The following is a 21,786-nucleotide window of genomic DNA, read 5'->3' on the forward strand; positions in this document are numbered from 1 at the left end:
GTAGTCCTCCAGTACTATTTCTAAATATCTCTCCAAGAGATATCTCCAAATATCTCTCCAAGATATTCTTGTTATTATTCAACCTTTTCTATTATTCCTGTAAAAAATACTGGTCTGGCACAAATGACTCCAGCTTACTTAGAAACTGAATTATTATTCTATTACATAAAATCCTATGGGATCAAATCTTGTTTGTCATGTCTCCTGATTCTTGCTTGGATACACTTTTTTCCATGTGTTGCAAACTTGAGTTTTAGCACGGTTGGCTTTTCCGCTAGTTTTGTGTACCTTGAATTGTGAGTGGGTCCCTCCATTAGTATTTGATAATCCTCCCCCCATATTCTAAAGCCAATAATTAATGGAGTGTCCAGCCATTCAAATTTTATGACTTTTTGCTGATGTCTCAAGTAGCACGGTTCCAATGACACTACTTTTCACTCCCTACAGGAACGTAACAACTCAAGTCTCTGGATTAATAGTACTGATGCTTTCTCCTTGAGTACCTCCAGTATTATTACACACACACACACACACACACCATTGGTTTTCAGAACTCTCTTGAGTTTTAGCACCTGAGATTCTGCCTTTTTATCTTATCAAGTTATTCTATGTACTGAGAAAATGAACTTGTTGTATTTCATCCAACTTTTCCAAATGTTTGTATTAGAAGCTTTTTTATGTAATAATCTACCAACTTGATTTTTCTACTGATTATAAAACAAGGATTGGGAAGGATAATTTGCTTTAAAAGTGTCTTTATAATTTGGTGAACAAACCATTTTGGGAACTTGAGAATAAGCACATTTGTTGTACTAATTAGAAATCATTTTTATTATTCTTATTCACCAAAACAGATTGTTAGGAACATTTTTGGTCTGGTTTGAGTTACTGCATATACTTAAAAGAAAAAAAAAAAAAAGATGAAAGAAGCAAAGCAAGGCAAAACAAAGATTTCACAATCCAGATTTGTCATCTGCCGAAACTGGTGAAGGTTATATTTATACTAAGTTATATTTAGACAAAAAAATTAATTTTAAAATAATTTAAACTTCAACATTTGGCAATATTAAAACTTATCTATAAAGTGTTTCTGATGCTGCCTTCCACCAGCAGTGAAAAACCCAGAAAACATTCTTTGCAATCATAGCACTTGAGTATAGGATCTAATTCTGTGGAGCTATATATCTTTTGTCCTTTACCAAATGTAGAGCCAAGGTTTTCTTTTTTATATGCAATGAAATACTAAGTAACATTAGAAGGAAAAGAGATGATTAGGACAGGAATAAAGCTTTTTGATTACAACAAGGCATTTTGAAACCTTTATTGTTGCAGGATTTTAAGCCATATCTAACAGACTATTCTGAAATTGATGTGCAAATTTCACAGTGCTTGATGAAATTTTCACTAAATGGGCTTTTCCCTAACAGAAGAGAAGTCATTTTGTGATCCAGTAGCTAGCATCATTAGTGGAGATGGTGGAGACTCCTGAGTTTTTAATGCATTCTGGGAAACCGCCACGACTTGGCAAGGTCTCTCTGTGGTTGCTTTATAGTGCAGAGCCTCACTCTGCGTAGTAAAAATAAAACCAAATTCATTTGGGCACAGTCTTTTTGTTGCTTTATTTAATTTTCACTTTGGCATATGGCCCTTCAAGCTTTAATAGGGCAGATGTGGCTTTGGAAGAGTTTACTAATCCAACTTGGTTAATGACTTTCATGGTAGAAGCCAGCTCAGCAGTTTTCACTCAGTCCATATTTAGTTCCTCTTCTCATCAATTTTTTCCTGTGGTGGAAAACCTCTCCATGGGGCCACCGATTACCAGTAGATGTTTTCCTGATTTTGAAGTAACTGCCCTGAGGTTTTGAGGATGCAAAGACACAGGCGGTGTAAATGTTACTGATGCTGAGCGATTGATTCCTGGGGGAGGGAGAATCAAGTTGCCCCTCCTTTCATGGTGGGGCGTGACAGCTCCAGATTGCTCTGTGGGATAGAGAGTTAATTACACGGGGTGAGCATTTGGGAAAATCCAACATGAATTAGAATATTTGATGATCATTGGTGTTCCCGATGTTAGTTCAGGACAGTGACACCAGGCAGTGTGTCCTTCATGTCCTGAGGAAGCCTAGAGTGTTCTACATTTTAGAGTCCTTTTTTTTTTTTTTAAGATTTTATTCATTTATTTGACAGACAGAGATCACAAGCAGGCAGAGAGGCAGGCAGAGAGAGAGGAGGAAGCAGGCTCCCTGCTGAGCAGAGAGCCCGATGCGGGGCTCGATCCCAGGACTCTGAGATCATGACCTGAGCAGAAGGCAGCGGCTTAACCCACTGAGCCACCCAGGCGCCCCTGGAGTCCATTTTCTGACAGTAATATATATTAAGGCCTGCCTCACAGAATTTTGTGACGATTCAGTGGCAGGAAGGGGTGTTTCCCAAACTTGTAATTCACATACCAATATGAGCAATTTTTAATTTCTGTTTAATTTTATTTTACTTAACATGTTTTAACAATTAACTAACCCCCCCCCCCTTTTTTAGTTGTTCCTTTGGCCACATCCCAAGCAATATTTGCAAAAATCTGATGCGCTGGTCATATATTTTTTATTATACATCAAGATAAAAGTAAAACCATCTTTTGCATATTTGGGGCAACACCGATAATGTGCTCACATAATAATATGATAGTTTTAATTGTACTGGTTGTATCTCCCATTAGATTTCAAGTTACGTGACAACAGGGGCTTTTATTCAATTTATTTATTCTGATGTCTTTGACACCTAGCATAATATTTGGCATACAGGAAGATCTCAAATTGTCTAAAAATTATTTTGGGGTTTCTTGTTTACTTGGAGGAGGAGTCAGACATGAGGAAGAGACGATTGCTTCTCTCCATAGAACACCTGCACTCAAGTTCAGCATCCCATGGGACAGGGTGCTTTCTCCCTCTGGCAGGAGGCCTGTGCTTGAACTTAACTTCCCATGAGCTCCAAGAGCTGGATGATTGGCTTTCTGATGTTACTACAGAAACCTTTAAAACTTAATCTGATGTGCCTGCCTCCCCTGTATTCTGATTATCACCTTACCCTCACTTCTGCTTTCTCTCCTTTCTTCCACATCCTTATGCTCTCTCTTTTCTTTCTCACACACACACACACTCTGACAAGGTTCTTTTCATATTTGCCTTCTAAGGGAAATCAGCTTGTTGGCAGGGGTCCTCCTCTGAACCTTCACCCCTGGTGTATCCAGGCACGTATGTCTGCAGAAGGATGAAAGGGTGGGGCCTCTGCCTTGCAGGCTTGGCTTGGACATGTCCCCACTGAGGCCCTTTCTTTAGTCTGTCCTGTATGACCTTGTGGAAATCTTCCCAAGCTCTCCTTCATGACGTTTGGCAATCAAAAATGACAAACCCTCGACCTAACTGCAGGATGACGCATATATATGTAACCTTGTGTTCAGTGAAACCAGACTCTCTGAAATCATCCTTACACAGGCCCAACTCCTGGCCCAGAGTAGCTGCACAGTAAATATTTGCTGACCTCATGATGAATGGGTAAAAGAACACTTGCAGCCAGTGAAAGAATAAATAGCTGAACAAACTTTCTGCAAGTTGTTTTATCGTGATTAAGAGAGTGAAATGCACAGAGCTCAGAAGAATAATAAACTAGAACTTAAGTTAGCTGGCACATTTAGGAGATGACTTTATTCTAAATAACCAAATTTTCGGAATAACTGAAACTTATTCTTCAAAGCACATATTTATCTTTTGAATAAGCTCTCTTTATAAAGGTGGCCCTGGATGGCTCAGCTGGTTGAGTGACTGGCTCTTGATTTGGGCTTAGGTCAGGATCTCAGGATCCTGAGACTGAGCCCCGAGAGGCTGGCTCTGCACTCAGCAGGGAGTCTGCTTGAGAGTCTCTTCTTCTGTCCCCCTCCCCCACACTCTCTTCCTCTCTCTCAAATAAATAAATAAATAAGTAAATCTTTAAAAAATTAAGTCTATAAAAAATAAATAAAAATTAAAAGGTGGCCTACTTCTCTGCCTTATTAAATTGAATATATTGTGTATGATTTAACATTCCCCTGAACGCTTATTAGTAAAGGGGCTCCTGGGAGGCTCAATCACTTAACCATCTGCCTTCAGCTCAGGTCATGATCCCAGAGTCCTGGGATCGAGCCCCACATCAGGCTCTTTGCTCAGTGGGGAGCCTGCTTCTCTCTCTCTCTCACTCCCTCTACCCCTCCACCCCTGAGCATTCTCTCTTTCTCTCAAATAAGTAAATAAAATCTTTTTAAAAAATAAAATAAATAAAAAATAAAATAAAATAAAAAAATAAAATAAAATAAAATAAAAATAAAAAATAAATAAAATAAAATACAGTAAAAACTGTATTTTTTTTAAAGATTTTATTTATTTATCTGACAGACAGATCACACGTAGGCAGAGAGGCAGGCAGACAGAGAGGAGGAAGCAGGCTCCCTGCTGAGCAGAGAGGCCGATGTGGGGCTCAATCCCAGGACCCTTGGATCTTGACCTGAGCTGAAGGCAGAGGCTTTAATCCACTGAGCCACCCAGGCACCCCAGTAAAAACTGTATTTTAGAAGTAAGTAGAATTAGGCATAGATCTAGACATTTCAGGAGTCTTCTTTTGTATAATTTTTGCTTGGCTGAAAAATAATGTATAACCAAAGGATACTGATAACAAAGTACAGTCGTTGGTAGGAGTCTATTCTTTATCTCCACAGTGTTTATTCTACATGGATATTTCTCACAGAAAGGAAATGGGAAAGATTATGTACTATATGTAGTTACTCACATATTTGTTCTAGTATTTGTGCATTAGCTTGAATTCTTGACTCCATCTCAGGTTTTATCTGCAGAACAAGAAAAACCAAAATTTTTCTAATTAGATATTCTTTGGGAAACTTTGTAGGCAATACATTCAATTAGGGATGTGTACAAGAAGATTCATTGGAGTAGACTTTCATAGTTAATGTTTATTGAACACATACTACTGCTAGCCACTTTCTAACATTTAACCTTTTCTTTGCAATTATATGACATAAAGTGGCATTATCGCCATTTTAAAAGATGAAATCTGAAGGACGGTGTGGTTTAGTAACTCTCCTAAAGATCTCACAGCTAGGAAAGTTGTCTGTTGACCTTTCTTGGTGACCCTCTTTTTTTCCACCCTAGACATGGATCTTCCTTCAATTCCTTATCTTATTAGTGATATGAAGGTATTGTTTGGAGGTAATCAGGCCTAGGGATGACCAATGGGAAATACAACATGGTACCAGAAATAGATTTAATGTCAATGTCACATTTTACCATGACTAGAGGGGTGCCTGGGTGGCTCAGTGCGTTAAAGCCTCTGCCTTTGGCTCAGGGCATGATCTCAGTGTCCTGGGATCAAGCCTCGCACTGGGCTTTCTGCTCAGTGGGGAGCCTGCTTTCCCTTTCTCTCTCTCTCTCTCTCTCTGCCTGCCTCTGCCTGCTTGTGATCTCTGTCTGTCAAATAAATACATAAACTCTTAAAAAAAAAAAAAGTCTTTACCATGACAAAATTATCTCACACCTTGGGAAATTTCTTGCTGGTATGTCCTCTGTAGAGCCCTAGCATACTTCATGTGTTCTACCTAAAGGGCCAGAGCCCTTCTCCGTAGGGAGGCTCTTCATTCCCCAGCCCCACATACTCTCCGCAGGCAACCAGCAAAAAACAAAAATTCCTTTCACTTTCCTGCGCAAGGCAGGTCACCTTTCTTTTTGAAATTTCTTCTTCTTTCAGAGCATGAATGGATTAGTATTTTTCATGTCCAAAGAGACTTTTCCAGATATTTTTCTAAATGAAGAACTGTCTCCATCCCCACTGGTATACAAAAATAGCCCTGGGTAATGCATTTTTGTTTGTTTTCAATATTGATCTTTTTCTTTTCACTACATCTATTAGTATCAGAAATTGAAAAGAACTTGATAATAGGAAACTGGCAAAAGATATGACCAGATGAAGGATTTCATGCTTAATTTCACAGGGAAATGTTCACTAAATGTTAAGGGCAAAAACAGACTTTTTTTTTTTTTTTAACTTTAATGGAAGTCCTCAGGAACTGTAAATACCAACTATTGTCTGTCATAAACTATAACACAGAGATCCCCCTCTGGGTTTACTGTGATGTGAAAGATCCTTTGCTATTACTCAAATTCTCTTAACTGTTGTGCTTCCCTGATAACCAACTTAACTAACAGCTAATAATTACGACAAACTTACTCTGCGCCAAATAGAGCTCAATGTACTTCACAGGAATTAACTCATCTAAACTCATTCAAAACAACCAGATGATAGGATGAGGCCAATACTTCTACAGATGAGGCCTGTACTTCTACTCTTCCTACTTTTTAACTGAGTAAACTGAGGCACAGAGAAGTTAAGGACCTGGTTCAATTCATAAAGCAGCCAGATTTGAACCCAGAAAAGTCTGGCTCTGGACCCTATATTCTTATCCACCAAGCCTGGGTGTTTTTCCTCTTTCCTTTCTTGTTCTCAAACATCGCTTCTTCCTACGTCAGTTGGTTCTGCTCCAGTCAACTTCTGCCGTTCCTAATGTGCGCTTCTCTTTGTTAGGGTAGAATGGGCATGCTTAGCATAAGCATAATCAAATTTACTGTGTCAATAACCTTCATATTAGGTACAGTATTAAATCAGTAGTTTCTGGTCGAATGAATGTTTATAAGAGCTCCACTGCCTCTCCCATATGGAAAGGGATTCTTTCCTTGTCATTTAGAGACCTCTTATAGTTGAATACAGGGATGAGCTGTTCCCAACTGTTGAGTGGGTGTAAGTCTGACCGCCAAGTAACTGGGGTGGTGATTATGTACTTAATGCTTTTTGAAAGTCAACCCTGTTACGCCTAGGGAAGAACTCAGAGTTAAGGGGGTTAATGGAGCATCTGGTGCCTCCACTGATAAACTTGGAGAAGCCCCAGGCCTGTAAGTAATACATTGTGGGTGGAATGTTCTTTATTTAAGTCTGGAGAGTCTCTGAGGCACAGGATGACGGGTAGGGGATTCCCATGCAGCCTGGTGACGCTGAGAGCACACTCGACAGTGGGCAGAGCCCTGTCTTCTCGGATCTGTTTTAGTCCAGCTCTAGACAGGGGTCCAGAAGCCCCTCTGTCAATCAGTTGTTTGTTTCCTCAACAGAAGAAGGGAGCTGCCCAGCTGGCAACAGAACAGTGGGCCTCATAGGACTTTGTTATGAGGTTACGTTTTCATCCTGTTCCAATCTCTGCTTGGTTGGATAGCAGTTTCTTCTCCGTAAGGACACATCATAAATGTGTCACCACACAAATTCTCTGTAAGAACGGATAATTCTTATATCTGCCTTCAAACCCTTTCGTAATCAATTCCTCTTAAGTTTTCTGTTGAAGATTTTTTTTTTTTTTTAATAAGAGAGATCAGAGGCAGCTGTACAAGTGAAGGTGTGAAGAGGGGGCCAAAGATCTCACTGATTTCCAGTCGATAAGATCATGTGTGTTTTTTCACTGTAGTTTCCAGAAGCAAAATAAATGATAAGAACTAAACCGAAACTCCTTGAGCTTGCTTGTGCATGCACTGATTTTCCTTGCACATCTGCCTGCTTTCTGTGGCTGCCGCGGGAAAGGCGGCCTTGGAGGGGAGTGTGAAATGACTGAAGGGCAAATGCCTTTGCACAGAATGGATTACGTAGTCTTCCCAGTTGTTCGATGGTGCGATTCTCTCTCCTCCCCGTTTTACCGCTTCTTACCTTATACAACATTATAAGGTATCCTCTGAGTACAAGTGAAAAATTGCAGTGTAAGGCCATCCCATAACCTCCTTTAAAAATTATGGTTCATCTCGACATGTAAGAATTGCTTTGTGCTTTGGCAAGATACCATCCTCTGGGTGTGAGAAGAGCTGCCCCATGGTTCTTTGGGTTGCGTTTGTTATCACAGTACGTCAACCTAGATTTGCCCTGTCACACAAATGTGCTGTCAGTAGCCTAGTTTTGACAGGTTTAGTTATGTGTCTCCTCGTAGCATATTGTCACACATACTCTGACAAGAAGAGATGTGGTGTGCTAAATATATATCCTCCAGGACAAAGAGAGACGCAGCTCTTGGGGCAAAAACTATAAATTATTTTGGAGTTAATCTGTTTTGTAGTGGATTAAAACCATCTCTTTGTGGTAGAAAAAAGTTTTCATGTCTAGTTTATAAGAAATGAAGTGTTTTAAATGGAAAACTAAGGAGTGATTTTATAACAACGAATGTCCATCCTTTAATTATATACAAATTTGTCATAAAATATTAGAGAAAATAGGGATGCGTGCTCTATCAAAGGAGATGACAATTCTATGTATTTATGTTTGTTGATACTCTCAGATGGCATATGGCTTCAGAAAGATTAAGAATCCTCATGGGATGCCAGTACTGATATACATTGATCATCTGGTACACCAGAGGAGGAGGGCTATTACCTTAGAGATATTTGATCTCAAGCACAGATTTATACGGAACACAAGCCATATTTGAAAAACAGGTTTCAGCTGGCTTGCTCAGTTAGTAGAATATGAAGCTATTTAGCTATTTAGCTATTTAGCTCACCGTTGAATTGGTGTTGGATCCCAACAAAAGCAAAAATGGCAATAGTAGGTTTCAGTTCCTAGGCCTACCCTATATTTTCTGTACCCTTATTTCCACCAATTCCAGCTTGGGTTTCATCATTTTATTCCTTCCCTTTAGATTATTTTTTATTTCAGAAGCACTTGAAATGACAAAAGCTGAGTCTTCTGAGGGAAGGCTGCATTATCTGATAGATCTTCTGTCTCAACACCCTAACATAGCTTTCCAAATAGATCACGCTTCTAACAAATTCTAAAAAAATCAAGATTTTCCTGATTCCCTTTTCAGTCTTTCTCAAACAAAAGATGAAGCTTTAGGCATCTGTCCCTTTTTTGCTCAGATTGTCCCTTACGTTGTTGTCAACGTATTCCTTTTTGGCCAAATTTAAGTACCATTTCCTCATTAGTCCCCTCCATGACCCAGCTGCTTCTCCTCTATCTTCCCATGCAAATGTACCTATGTTCCTAGAACTCTTTTCCTTCTTTCTTATAGTCTTGTTAGCTGACGTCATGTGTATCTTTTCCACTGACTATAAATTCCTCAAGTGCAAGGAATTTTTCTTCTTCACTTCTGTTTCCTGGATAGAGAGTAAATGCTCACTAATTGTTCACATGTATAAAAGATCCTGAAAGAGGATCAAGCACATGGAAGCATGTAGTATCATTAAGATTAATGGTAGGAAGGAGAGAGTCCAGTAGCTTCTTGTCTGCGTGATGCCTCATCTCATGGTGCTTCCACATCTCTGGCCGATTCATCAGGGAAATGGATGAACCTGAAAATACTATTCTCTCACGGTTGGCTTCACTACTATTCTTTTGTTATTTTACCCAAGAGTAATTTGAGGGCATTCATCATAAAAAAGTATAGAAAAAACTGAAAACAACAACAAACAAACAATAATAAACCAATAAAAACGGAACTAAAGAACAACAATGAAGCATTTAAAGTAAAATAAAACTAAGAGTCCAATCATAAAAGTGGGTTGGGGAAAAGAAAGCTAGAAAGCATAGCTTCGTTAAGACAATCTCTTGTACATTCATTCTAAGACAACATGATACACAGTGTCTCTGACATAATTAAATCAATGTCTGTGAAGGCTTTTCTTTGAGGGACTTGGAAATTAGCATATTCAGTCAAATGATTAACTAGCATATTCCATAGCATTAATAAAATCAGTTCTCAGGACTTGTGTAGGAAACAAACATGGAGAGCTCTAGTAAGTATCTCAAGCGGAGATGCTCTGAGCTGTTGATAGACCATCCCAGTCTTGGGTGCTGCTACTTGAATCACCTGCTCTAGGACTGATGGTATTAGATTTGGGTGGAAAGGAGGGCTTGAGCAATGTGTGTCTGCAATCAGTGCTCAGGAATCCATTGGTAGCCACGTGCAAGTACATAAAAAAAAAATCTTAGTAGTGTTCCATGGACACACTGCCACCAGTGTGTCCAAGAGGTCACCATGGGAGAGGGAGGACTTGTAAACCACTGACAATTAAAAGGAACACAAGGTTTCCTCCATGTGGTCCAGTTCTAACCTCATTAAATATAAGGCAGGATGAAGGTGGGGGTTGGTTACAAGGGAGCTATAGCATTTCCCCCACTGGAAGGACTGAATGTAGATCCAGAACTGAAACATGAGAGACGAGAGGTCCTGTTTCTCCATGACCTCCTAGTCACTTTTAAGTGACTTTTCTCTGCTTTTTCATGCAAAAACCATAAATACCAACATGCATGTCTCTACAGTCCCTACATTTAGATGTTCTTAAAAATTCAGTGTCATCAGCTAAGTGATTAGAGTCCCTGAGTCCTAACTGAAAACTCACAGGAGGGATGATCCCATTAATCCAGCTTGGGTCAGTCTCTACTTAACTGAACAATTTAGGCAAAGGGGGCAGAGTCCTAGAAGTTGGCTACAAGGAGGGGTTCTAGAGAAAGGGGCAGAGTGTAGGCAGCATTTACAAAGATCTCATTTAATGAATGTACATTTGTAGTAACTGAAGACCCTGTGGGAGTTTTTGTCTATCACAAGGAAGGACAGCCAGCACATTCAGGAATCAGCTTTTGTTTTCTCTTTGACTAAAGGGGGAATATTTTGTAGCCTAATTAAGGTTGTGCCTTGATCCTATGTTATACTACTTAAAAGTATTGAGTCTCAGGGCACCTGGGTGGCTCAGTCTGTTAAGCGTCCAACTCTTGATTTTGGCTCAGGTCATGATCTCAGGGTCATGACATTGAGCCTCCATTGGGTTTTTGCTCAGCGGGGAGTCTGCTTGAGAGTCTCCCTCTCCCTCTTCCCTCCTCCCTCTCAAAAAGAAAATATTGAGTCTCAGTCATTCCTGTAGAAAGCAAGAGAGTAAAGTTAGAACATACTTGTGAAATTGAAAAGCATGGCTAATTGCTTCCATAATCATTTCTGCACACTTATCTTGACAAAAGCAGTATCTGAGGACAATTAGTGATCTTAATAACAGTCGTCATTGGGGGCCTGGGTGGCTCAGTGGGTTAAAGCTGCTGCCTTTGGCTCTCAGGTCATGATCCCAGGGTCCTGGGATCGAGTTCCATATCAGGCTCTCTATTCAGCAGGGAATCTGCTTCTCCATCACTCTCTGCCTGCCTCTCTGCCTACTTGTGATCTCTGTCTGTCAAATACATAAATAAAATCTTTAAAAAAAATAATAACAGTTGTCATTGGGCCGCCAGGAAGCTCAGGCAGTTTGAGTGTCTGCCTTTGGCTCAGGTCATGATCCTGGTCCTGAGATGGAGCCCCCAGGACCAGGTGTTCAAAAAATATTTGTTGATTGAGCTATATGAAAAAATACTTTTCCTTGTAAAAAGCTTTCTCAAGCCATCGGGCTCTCTGCTCAGTGAGGAGTCTGCTTCTCCCTCTCTTTGCCTTTCCCCCCTGCTCATGCTCACTCTCTCTCTCTCTCAAATAAATGAATAAAAATCATTAAAAAAAATAGCAGCTGTCATTTTTTGTTATGGACATTAGTCAGTGTTTGGCCTTCAGCTATGATGTCATGCTCTCAGCCATGGTAACATGGTAATCACTTCTAAAAAAATATCCGTGGAGACTAAGGCATGAATGATAACAGTTCTCTTTGAACCGTCAAAAATGACGAGAGTTGTGGTGACAGTAGCAATTGGCAGCAGCTACTTCCTTTTCCTCTCCGCTCCTTCAGGGCCACCCAGCAGACTGTTCTCTTCCTTTGTTTCCTTTGGCACTTTGCCTTTTCCTCTCCCTGCGGGTACCTGTTTCTGTTTTTTAATACTCCTGCCGAGTACTGCATGGCTCCACCATCACAACCTCCATACTCTCAGCCAGAACAGGGAGTTATGCTTTTTTCTCTATACTTCTAAAATGAATGTAGACCTTTGTGGAAATGATTAAAATATAAATTGCATGTCTGAGTCAGACCAACCTACAGCAAGCACATTTTAAGAATTACTCTGCAATCCAGTTCTTTTTCTTCTATTTTTTTAAGTGATGATTTTTTTTTGTATTGTACTGACTATATTATGCTTTAGTTCTGATGACAGTACTACCAAAATAATAATAGTGTCTGTTCCAATAATTTAACAGAGTGAAACTTACCACCATCCATTCTGAAGCATTAATAAAAAGCTCGGTGCTAAGTGAGCCTCAGTGCAGTTGGAAGAAAAGCCATAGACATCAGGTGTGAAAAGGTTACCTCAAAGCAAACTATGTATTATGACAATTTGGGAGTCTAATAGTTATATATTCTCCTTTTTCTATTTCTGTTGTTATAGAGAATATAAAGAACCTTTATTATTCTGTTCCATATTCAGTTTCCAATCTAATTTCAAGTAACTACATGACAAGAGAACCTTTTCACACTTCTTTCATATTACCTCAGCTCAGGACACAACAGGTGTTCAAAAAATATTTGTTGATTGAGCTATATGAAAAAATACTTTTCCTTGTAAAAAGCTTTCTCAAGTTCTTAATAATATCTATGAGAGATCAATGTACAATAGAATGCAGTTTTTTTCTCTTCCTGTTTCTCTTTCCTTCCTTAATGATTCAGATGAGGCTGATAAATATAATAATTCAATATATTGTTGAATATAAATAATTCAGATGAGGTTGATGTCATTTGAAATGGGAAGCCCTGGTGGTCCAGAATGGGCTGGCAGTCTGAGCTCTCAAAGGATAAGAAGGGCTTCTACCTATAAAAGTGGCCCCACATGGTTAGTCAGAACCTGAAGAAATCCATGTGGATGGGTGGCCTTCTCTAAGGTGTCAGAGTCCAAGCTATTTGAGGATGTGTGTGTGTGTGTGTGTGTGTGTGTGTGTGTGTGTGTGTGTGTATGGTATGTGGAGTGGCTGTCATGGCAAGTAAAGACCCATTTGGGATGAGGAGAATATCCACATTGGCTTTGAGAAAGGGAATGGGCGGTGACAGAGATGGAACACTGGCGATATAGAGAGGAGTTGATTAAATAAACACATATAATAAAGATAATGGGAGTCCATTTCCCATGGTTGGAAAACCATTACAAATATAGCAATAGAGAAAACTAGAGTGGATTCTGTAGATTGGATTTGACACTAGAGAATTAATGACTCTCAATATAGATCCAAAGAAGGTAGATAACTATAAAAATAAACATAGATTTATATTTAGAAATACACTGAGCATATGTGTTTATGAATGTGTTAAGTGTATACACACATATATTCCCTAGGTCTGTTTGCTGAGAGTACTCTGGAGCAACCATTCTCCACAAAAAGGATCCAGGACTCTTTGAGAAATGCCCCTTTCAGGCCTGATACAGGGGAAGTTTGATAAACTCTTATTCTTATGACAGACAATAGAATTCAAAAGTTTTTTCAGAGAGGTTCCCACTGATGAAACCAAGTTCAATTTGAGTATCAAAATGATTAGTAGATTATAGCCCATTGATAAAATAGGAAACCATGAATCCATGATGACACAAATAAATGAATGAACAGACAAAAAGCTTGATCAGAAACAGGGTGTTTAAATGGTTCCAAAGTACCTTTTCACAAAACCATTATCAAGCAGTTTTACAGGCAGATCCCATACTAATCAAGGGATCAAAGTGAATAGTACTATCAAAGGGGACAACTGGAATTTATGCCAATTCTTATATATTAGATGAATAAGTAAATAAATATTAAAGAATTAATACATGTAAAATTTTAAGTGTATGTAGAATAAAAGTCTTATCAATCAATAAAAGTAATGGGTGGCAAAATTAATAAATATTTGCTAAATTTGATCAAGAGGGAAATAACATGAATACTAAAATAATAGAATATAAGATACAGGGCTATTAACTGGAGCTGTGGAGATGAACAAATCTGAACAAAATACTACTCACAGATTTGGACCAATGAAATTGCTATTATTTTTCTAAGAAAATGTAAATTAATACAGTGACTCAAAAAGAAGTAGAAAATCTAAAACCATCAATAACTGTAGAAGGAATTGAAAATGTAGTCAGAAATTTCTCTCAAAGGAAAAGTCTAATGCCAGATGGTTTACTGTAAGTTTTATAAAAATTTTAAAGGAATAGCTAATTCTCATGTTTTAGAAATTCTTGCAAATGATTGAAAAAGGTAGAAAGCTATCTAATTAATCTTCCAAAGTTCGCTTCAGAGTGACACCAAAACAGTATGATTTTAATACACAAAAAGATAAACGTCTAGTAGTATTCTAATTATAAATAGATGCAAAAATTCAAATAAGGTATTAGCAAGGAAAATTGCAGCAGAATATTGAAGGTATGAGTAAGTAGGGACTCTAACAGGAATTCAGATTTTTCATCAGGAAATTTAGTGTGGTTCTCTATAGAAACAGATTAAGGGGGGTGCCTGGGTGGCTTGGTGGGTTAAGCTTCTGCTTTCAACTTGGGTCATGATCTCAGGGTCCTGGGATCTAGCCCTGCATCGGGGCTCTGCTCAGCAGGGAGCCTGCTTCCCTCCTCTTTCTCTGCCTGCCTCTCTGCCTACTTGTGATCTCTGCCTGTCAAATAAATAAATTTTTTTTTTAAAGATTTTATTTATTTATTTGACAGAGAGAGATCACAGTAGACAGAGAGGCAGGCAGAGAGAGAGAGAGGGAAGCAGGCTCCCCGCTGAGCAGAGAGCCCGATGCGGGACTCAATCCCAGGACCCTGAGATCATGACCTGAGCCGAAGGCAGCGGCTTAACCCACTGAGCCACCGAGGCGCCCCAAATAAATAAATTTTTAAAAAATCTTAACAAAAAACAGATTAAGGGGGGAAATCATATAATTATTTCAGTTGATGCTCTTCAAAAAACACAATAAAATATAACACCAATTAATATTAAAAACTCTTCACTTGAGACAGAAGTTTCTTTTTTTATTTTTATTTTTTATTTATTTTACTTATTTGAGAGAGAGAGAGAGCACACAAGCAGCAGGGTTGGTGGGGAGGGAAAGGCAGAGGGAGAGGCAAACTCCCCATGGAGAGCTGGGCATGGGAGTTGATCCCAGAACTCAGAGATCATGGCATGAATGGAAGACACACTAAAATGACTGAGGCACCTAAGCACCCATGAGGAAGGGAAGTTAGTTAATGTGCTAGAGGGTATCCATGGGCTATCTACAGCAAGCATCATAGAAAATGGTGTAACTTTTGAAGCATTCTTAGTGAAGAATTAAGATGAAGATGCCAATACTATACCTTTTCAACACTGCTCAAAGACTAAGCCCAAGCAATAAATTTGATTTAAAAAAAAGTGGAAATGAGAACTGATGGAAAGGCAGAGGCAAATGTCATTATTTGTAAATGGAACAATAATCTAAAATAGAAGACCATGAATTTAATGAGCAAGTGTTTAAGGCTATTAATGGTTTAAGAGACTTAAATCATTATTAGAATGAAAAGATCTAGACTTACGGGAAAGGCGACTGTGAATGATGCCCCTCTAGTTTTGGTCCCTTTTTGGACAGATGACAAGATTAAGTTTATAGTGAAAAGCATTATTAAATATTTGTGTTGTATTAACTCAAGTTGCTTTCATAAGAAATCACTTTGCTATCTTTAGAAATGAAGCTTCTGTGGGTTTATGTCATTATTTGGAAAAAAATTTCAAAATAGAAAATAAAATTAGACTGGGAGCCAATAAGTTTGCCGTTCTCCCAAAATTCCCATTTTCAGATATTCCCTTCCCTTTTCATCTGCTTATGGAAAAATCATCACAAAAGCAGATTCACATATTTGAAAACATACAAACTCATAATCTATATTTGCAGTGGAGTTCCATTTTCTTTGTATTTAAATGACCTCCTGAGATATAGAAATTATTATTATTGTCATCATTACTTTTATGCATCATCGAACACTTTTTGAGTCATTGATCCAAATTTTCAAATAGGGGCATTAACTCAGCATGATACTTATAATAGAAAATAGTGAATTCACGATTATAAAAAATGTACTGCAAATAGTGGAGTAATTTATCAGCAGAGACAAAAAGGCGTTCTGTTAACTGAAGAAGAGGCAAGAAGAATTGATAAACACACTTAAGGTTCCTACAAAAACTTTTCAGAAGGTAAGGATTATTATATATGTAACAAGATTTCTGTGAAAATCAAATTGTTTCACATCTTAAGTTTATGAAATGCTTGCTAACATAATCATTCCATCGCTTTTTCTTCTAAAGCTTTCATGTTATCTGAGGACCACTTGACTGACCACCAGATGTCTGGAAACCTCACTTCAGGAAGCTCTCCTTCAAGTATTTGAGGAATGGAAGTTGAGGCAACATCTGGGTTAAAATTATATAGTTGTTGAATAGTTAAGAGATGCTGCTTATCATGCATTTATTTCTATTGGAGGGGGGCCTCAAGGCCATTTCTCAGTACAAAGCCTAAAACTGACACTTTCTTCTCCACATTTGAGAACTTATTACCATGTGTTCAATAGCTTCTGAGGAGATGATGGTGCTTTAGAAATCATTGGTGGGGGGAGAGCAGAACCACATAGAACTTTCTTCCCCAATAAAATCATATTTTAACACTGCCTGGCTTGTCTCCATTTTCAAAAGAAAGATATTAATCTTCAGTTTAAAGGAAACTGTCCAAAAATATTTTCCAAAGTATTAAATCTACCTTTTTTTCTTATTACAATAGCCAAGAAATAAATCTGAGTTTATTTAGTATAAACTTGGTGCTTTTAGACAAAGCAAACAAAACCCTTCAAATTGCTTAGGAAAATATCCAAACTTGATGAAGCCCTTAGACATTGATTTAAGCATGTGGCTTTTGGTTTTTGCATATTGAAAGGATTGGATATGGCAAAGTCAAAAACGTATGCACATGCCAGTGAATGGAAAGAGAGAGAGAGAGAGACCTCTGTGGGCTATTCCCTTTGCTAACCTTATATCTTCCTGGCTTTGAAGTGGAAATATCTGGTATTTCCAGCTTGGACTAAATCACAGATTTCTAATGAGTTTCCTTGGTATTTGCTCTGACCTGATTCAGGTCAGCTTATTGCTTTTGCTTGCAGTTGAAAAGCAGAGGAACAAGAGGTAAGCCTTCCTTTGCTCATTTAGGTTTTAGTGAGTGATCTTAACTCAAGCATTTCTAATTAAAACGTAAAGATCATTAATATGCGCCATTAATAAAGGTTTGTCTTTCGGCTCAGAATGCTCCCATGGAAGTGCCGGGAATCCTCCTGCATCCACTGGTGCTAGACCATTGCTGCTCTTGGCGAGGTCTCTGAACAGGCTGGGGTTTCTGTCTGTTAACCTGAGAGGCTGGTGACAACTTATGTCAGGCTCAGGGCAGGAGGAGCCAAGAGGAGAAACAAATTGCAAAGGCAGCTTCTGCTTTGCACTGTCACCAATTCCCAGCCCTGGCATTGCTGAATGAGAAAGAGGCAGAGGTGTCGTGAAGCAGATAAGAAAGATATTAAATCATGTTTTGAAGTTATTTATCACTCTTCCCCCGAATTAAGAAGTATATTCATATGGTAGCAGATCTCCCCTCCACCCCCAGTTTAGGACTAGAGGAATTCAAGTTTCTATGTAATCCACATCATGCAAAACATTTTAACGTGTTTTGAATATGAAAATTGTGATTAATTAAGTCTTTAAAGGCACATAATATGAACAGAAATCAAATGGATAATTTAACCCATAGCTTGTAATATTTATGGCTTTTTAAATTTATATTATGTTGAAAAACTAAACTGAAGAGACATGATGAACAGCAAGTTAAAATAGAGAGAGCTATGGGACTGTCCAATTACTTAGCCTTCATCTTAGGAATATTAATGTAGGGATTTAAGACAAATTAGAAATAAGAATAAATTTACTTTAATCACGTCCTAAACACTCTAGTAATTATATAAAATGTTTGTTAATTTATTGCTTTTATTTGCTTCTCTATATAATCATCTGAACTTCTGACCGTTTCAATTAAGTTACAATATAATTAGTGTTTCTGTTAAAGTATTTGGAGTTGATAGAATACAACATTTCTTTCATAATCAAGATTATTATGTTGCCTGGGGTATTTGTGATTTCCAATTTAGTTAGACTCAATGGCAAATACTAATAATTTGCATGTACATTTTTATGCTTTTCATCTTATTGATTAATCTTTGAACCACTTGAGAAAGAAATATGAGCATTGACTTTATACCATGGTTTTATATAAAATTCATCCATGGTTTAGAACATCTGGAGATTTGAAAAACTCACACTAAGCTGTATAGGAAGAAGAAAGGCTATTCCCCTAACATACTTGTAATAAGAAGGTGCTGGGTTTTAATCTGTGTCAAAAATTAATTGTTTACTCCAGAAAAGCCTGTTAATAATTTGAGGTTATCAAGAAAGATAATCATCTATTTACTATGACAGCAAGAAAGAGTTGTAGAAGTAGAGTTGAAGTCAATGAAGAGACATATTACAAATAGCTTTCTTTTATAATGAGAACAGATATTATCTAGATTTTCATTTACATATGGCTATCAAAATTTGTGGGATAAGCCCAATTACCATGTATTTTTTCAATAGAAATAATTTGTTAAGTATAAATCACTGCATTCCACTGTCAAAGTTTTAGAAGACTTCAAATTTAAGTATTTATACATCAAAAGAAAAGTTAGATTACATAGTCTACTTTCATCACGGATCATATTCAAATACTTGCTCATTTAAAAATATATGCATGTATGTATAATGACCAAGTGTTTCCCTCTTAGATACTGAGTAAGCCTAGTAAGGCAACTCAGCCAAACACAAATAGCCAATTTGCCCCAAGCTGAGCTTATGAGAGCCTAAAAAACCATAACCCTGAGTATAGCAGTTATCAAACTTGAGTGAGCATCAGAATCACCTAGAGGGCTCATTAAATCCACATTGCTGGGCTCCACCCTCAGCATTTCTAATAAGTTCCCAGGTGATGTTGATGCTGCTATCTGGGGTCACCTTTTGAGAACCACTACATTCGAAGGTACCTCTGAGATTTTCAAAAAAGATTTCTTAGCCTTATTCCAGTTTGTACTTTGGCTAGAGGTTTGTTGTTGTTGTTTAATTCATCAGAAAAAAATGACCTTACTGTTTTATAACATCACTCTCAGATGCTGTCTGCCATTATTTTTCACACTGGGTTTCATATACCAACAAAAATGAATCATGTATGTCTAAAATGTACATTTTTATAAATGTATAATATCTATCTATCATCTATCAAAATACAACTTTGTGCTGGCTTATTAAGCTTCTAAATATCTTAGTGTGTTTGAACTTAAAGTTGGAGATGATGGTTAGAAACAGGTTGGAAGTTGGAGGAGAACTTAGGTAGAGCAGAGTGACCCATCAGGGGCTTTTACAGAGATGGGTAAGGAAAATATGTAGGAAATCTTGAGGACATTTTGTATCTTTTTTTTTCTCTTTTTCAAATTTTTTTTTATTTTTTATTAACATATAATGTATTATTAGCCCCAGGGGTAAAGGTCTGTGAATCGCCAGGTTTACACACTTCATAGGACTCACCATAGCACATACCCTCCCCAATGTCCATAACCTAACCACCCTCTCCCTACCTCCCTTCCCCCAGCCACCCTCAGTCTGTTTTGTGACATTAAGAGTCTCTTATGGGGGGGCGCCTGGGTGGCTCAGCAAGTTAAGCCTCTGCCTTCCGCTCAGGTCATGATCCCAGGGTCCTGGAATCGAGCCCCACATCCAGCTCTCTGCTCAGCCAGGAGCTTGCTTCTTCTTCTCTCTCTACCTGCCTCACTGCCTACTTGTGATCTCTCTCTGTCAAATAAATAAATAAAATCTTAAAAAAAAAAGAGTCTCTTATGGTTTGTCTCCCTCCCAATCCCATCTCATTTCATTTTTTCCTTCCATACACCCCAAACCCCCCACATTGCCTCTCAAATTCCTTTATCAGGGAGATCATATGATAATTGTCTTTTTCTGATTGACTTATTTTGCACAACATAATACCCTCTAGCTCCATCCATGTCATTGCAAATGGCAAGATTTCATTTCTTTTGATGGCTGCATAGTATTCCATTGTATATATATACCACCTCTTCTTTATCCATTCATCTGTTGATGGACATCTAGGTTCTTTCCATAGTTTGGCTATTGTGGACATTGCTGCTATAAACATGAGAGTGCACGTGCCCCTTCCGATCACTACATTTGTATCTTTAGGGTAAATACCCAGTAGTGTGATTACTGGGTCATAGGGTAGCTCTATTTTCAACTTTTTGAGGAACCTCCATGCTGTTTTCCAGAGTGGCTGCACCAGCTTGAATTCCCACCAACAGTGTAAGAGGGTTCCCCCTCCTCTGCATCCTCTCCAACATCTGTCATTTACTGACTTGTTAATTTTAGCCATTCTGACTGGTGTGAGGTGATATCTCTTTGTGGTTTTGATTTGTATTTCCCCAATGCCAAGTGATGTGGAGCACTTTTTCATGTGTCTTTGGCCATCTGGATGTCTTATTTATAGAAATCTCTGTTCATGTCCTCTACTCATTTCTTGATTGGATTATTTGTTCTTTGGGTTTGAGTTTGATAAGATCTTTATAGATTTTGGATACTAGCAATTTATCTGATATGTCATTTGCAAATATCTCCTCCCATTCAGTCAGTTGGAAGACATCTGGTATCTTGAGTAATTCTGTCCTTTTACAGAATTGTTTCAGCATGAGATGTTCTAGGATCTGAGACTGATGCTAATTTAAAAAATATAAAACCAGATATATGTGAATAGTTACTTTGGACTGACTCTACATGGTTGCTTTCTTCTCCCTCATATTACACATTTTTCTGGTCAGTCCTCCTCAATCTGAGTAGATCTTCATATTTACAGCCACTAGCACAATCCTAATGTCAGTTAAACCTTGCCTGGCAACTGAGTTGATGGGAGCAGATGTTAGGTGAATAGCTTTAAAACATCTGTTTGAGTGGCCTGCTGTTGCTTGCAGAGAGATCCTGGAGCATGCAAAGGGTTCCCACTCTTTCTCCTTCTCTGGCTCCCACCTGCCCACACTTGATTAGACATTTAAAAATCAGAGACTCTTACCAGGGGCAGGCTTCCTAGCAGAGGAGATTCCCCAGCCTCCTTCCAGGAGTCCATCTGCTCTCTTTGGACTGGGGAATGCCGTGACCATGGCCATTCTGCATTATCTCTGCCTCTTGTATCATTTCGAGCCTGTTCAGGCAGACATTTGAGAATCCAAGTATTTGTTGGAAGATTGCCTCTGATATGTTTATTTCCAACATGGTTTCAATATTTGGGGTGTAGCAAATTAGCATACATTTCTTAAAGTTCAATACCCTGTATCCACTGAAAAACATTTTGATCTTTATTTGATCAGAAACTATAGGGTGTGATCGTAGTGGAATTGTAGGTTTGTGTATAAGGTATGGGGTTAAATTAAGAGGTGGAGATCACATTCACAGGGGAGAATCAAGAAAGGTTCAAAAAGGACATGGCACCTGAGCAGGTTGAAGCATACATGTGTAATTATAACAGATATAAATGTAACCATAAAACATTCAAACCATATGTTTTGTGTGTGGCTATGTATAAAGATTTAGTATATATTGTTCTGAAACATTCTCTTTGGCTTAAAAGTATATTTTGGACATTTTTCCAACGTGGT

General features: G+C 38.2%; 1 long non-coding RNA gene across 2 annotated transcripts in view; it reads left to right on the forward strand.

Moving 5' to 3' along the window:
• Positions 1 to 21,786, forward strand: part of LOC106006010 — a 285,724-nt gene that overhangs the window by 68,835 nt on the left and 195,103 nt on the right. The window contains exon 4 of one of the 2 annotated variants that reach the window (XR_006609109.1): positions 16,319 to 19,528. The exons of the other annotated variant lie outside the window; for it this stretch is intronic. This is a non-coding gene — a long non-coding RNA (uncharacterized LOC106006010). Of the gene's footprint in view, positions 1 to 16,318; positions 19,529 to 21,786 lie in introns of those variants that run through there. 2 annotated transcript variants of the gene reach the window in all.

The sequence above is a fragment of the Mustela putorius genome, unplaced genomic scaffold (assembly GCF_011764305.1).
Source record: "Mustela putorius furo isolate JIRA1106 unplaced genomic scaffold, ASM1176430v1.1 tig00003834_pilon_pilon_pilon, whole genome shotgun sequence".
Taxonomy (NCBI): domain Eukaryota; kingdom Metazoa; phylum Chordata; class Mammalia; order Carnivora; family Mustelidae; genus Mustela; species Mustela putorius.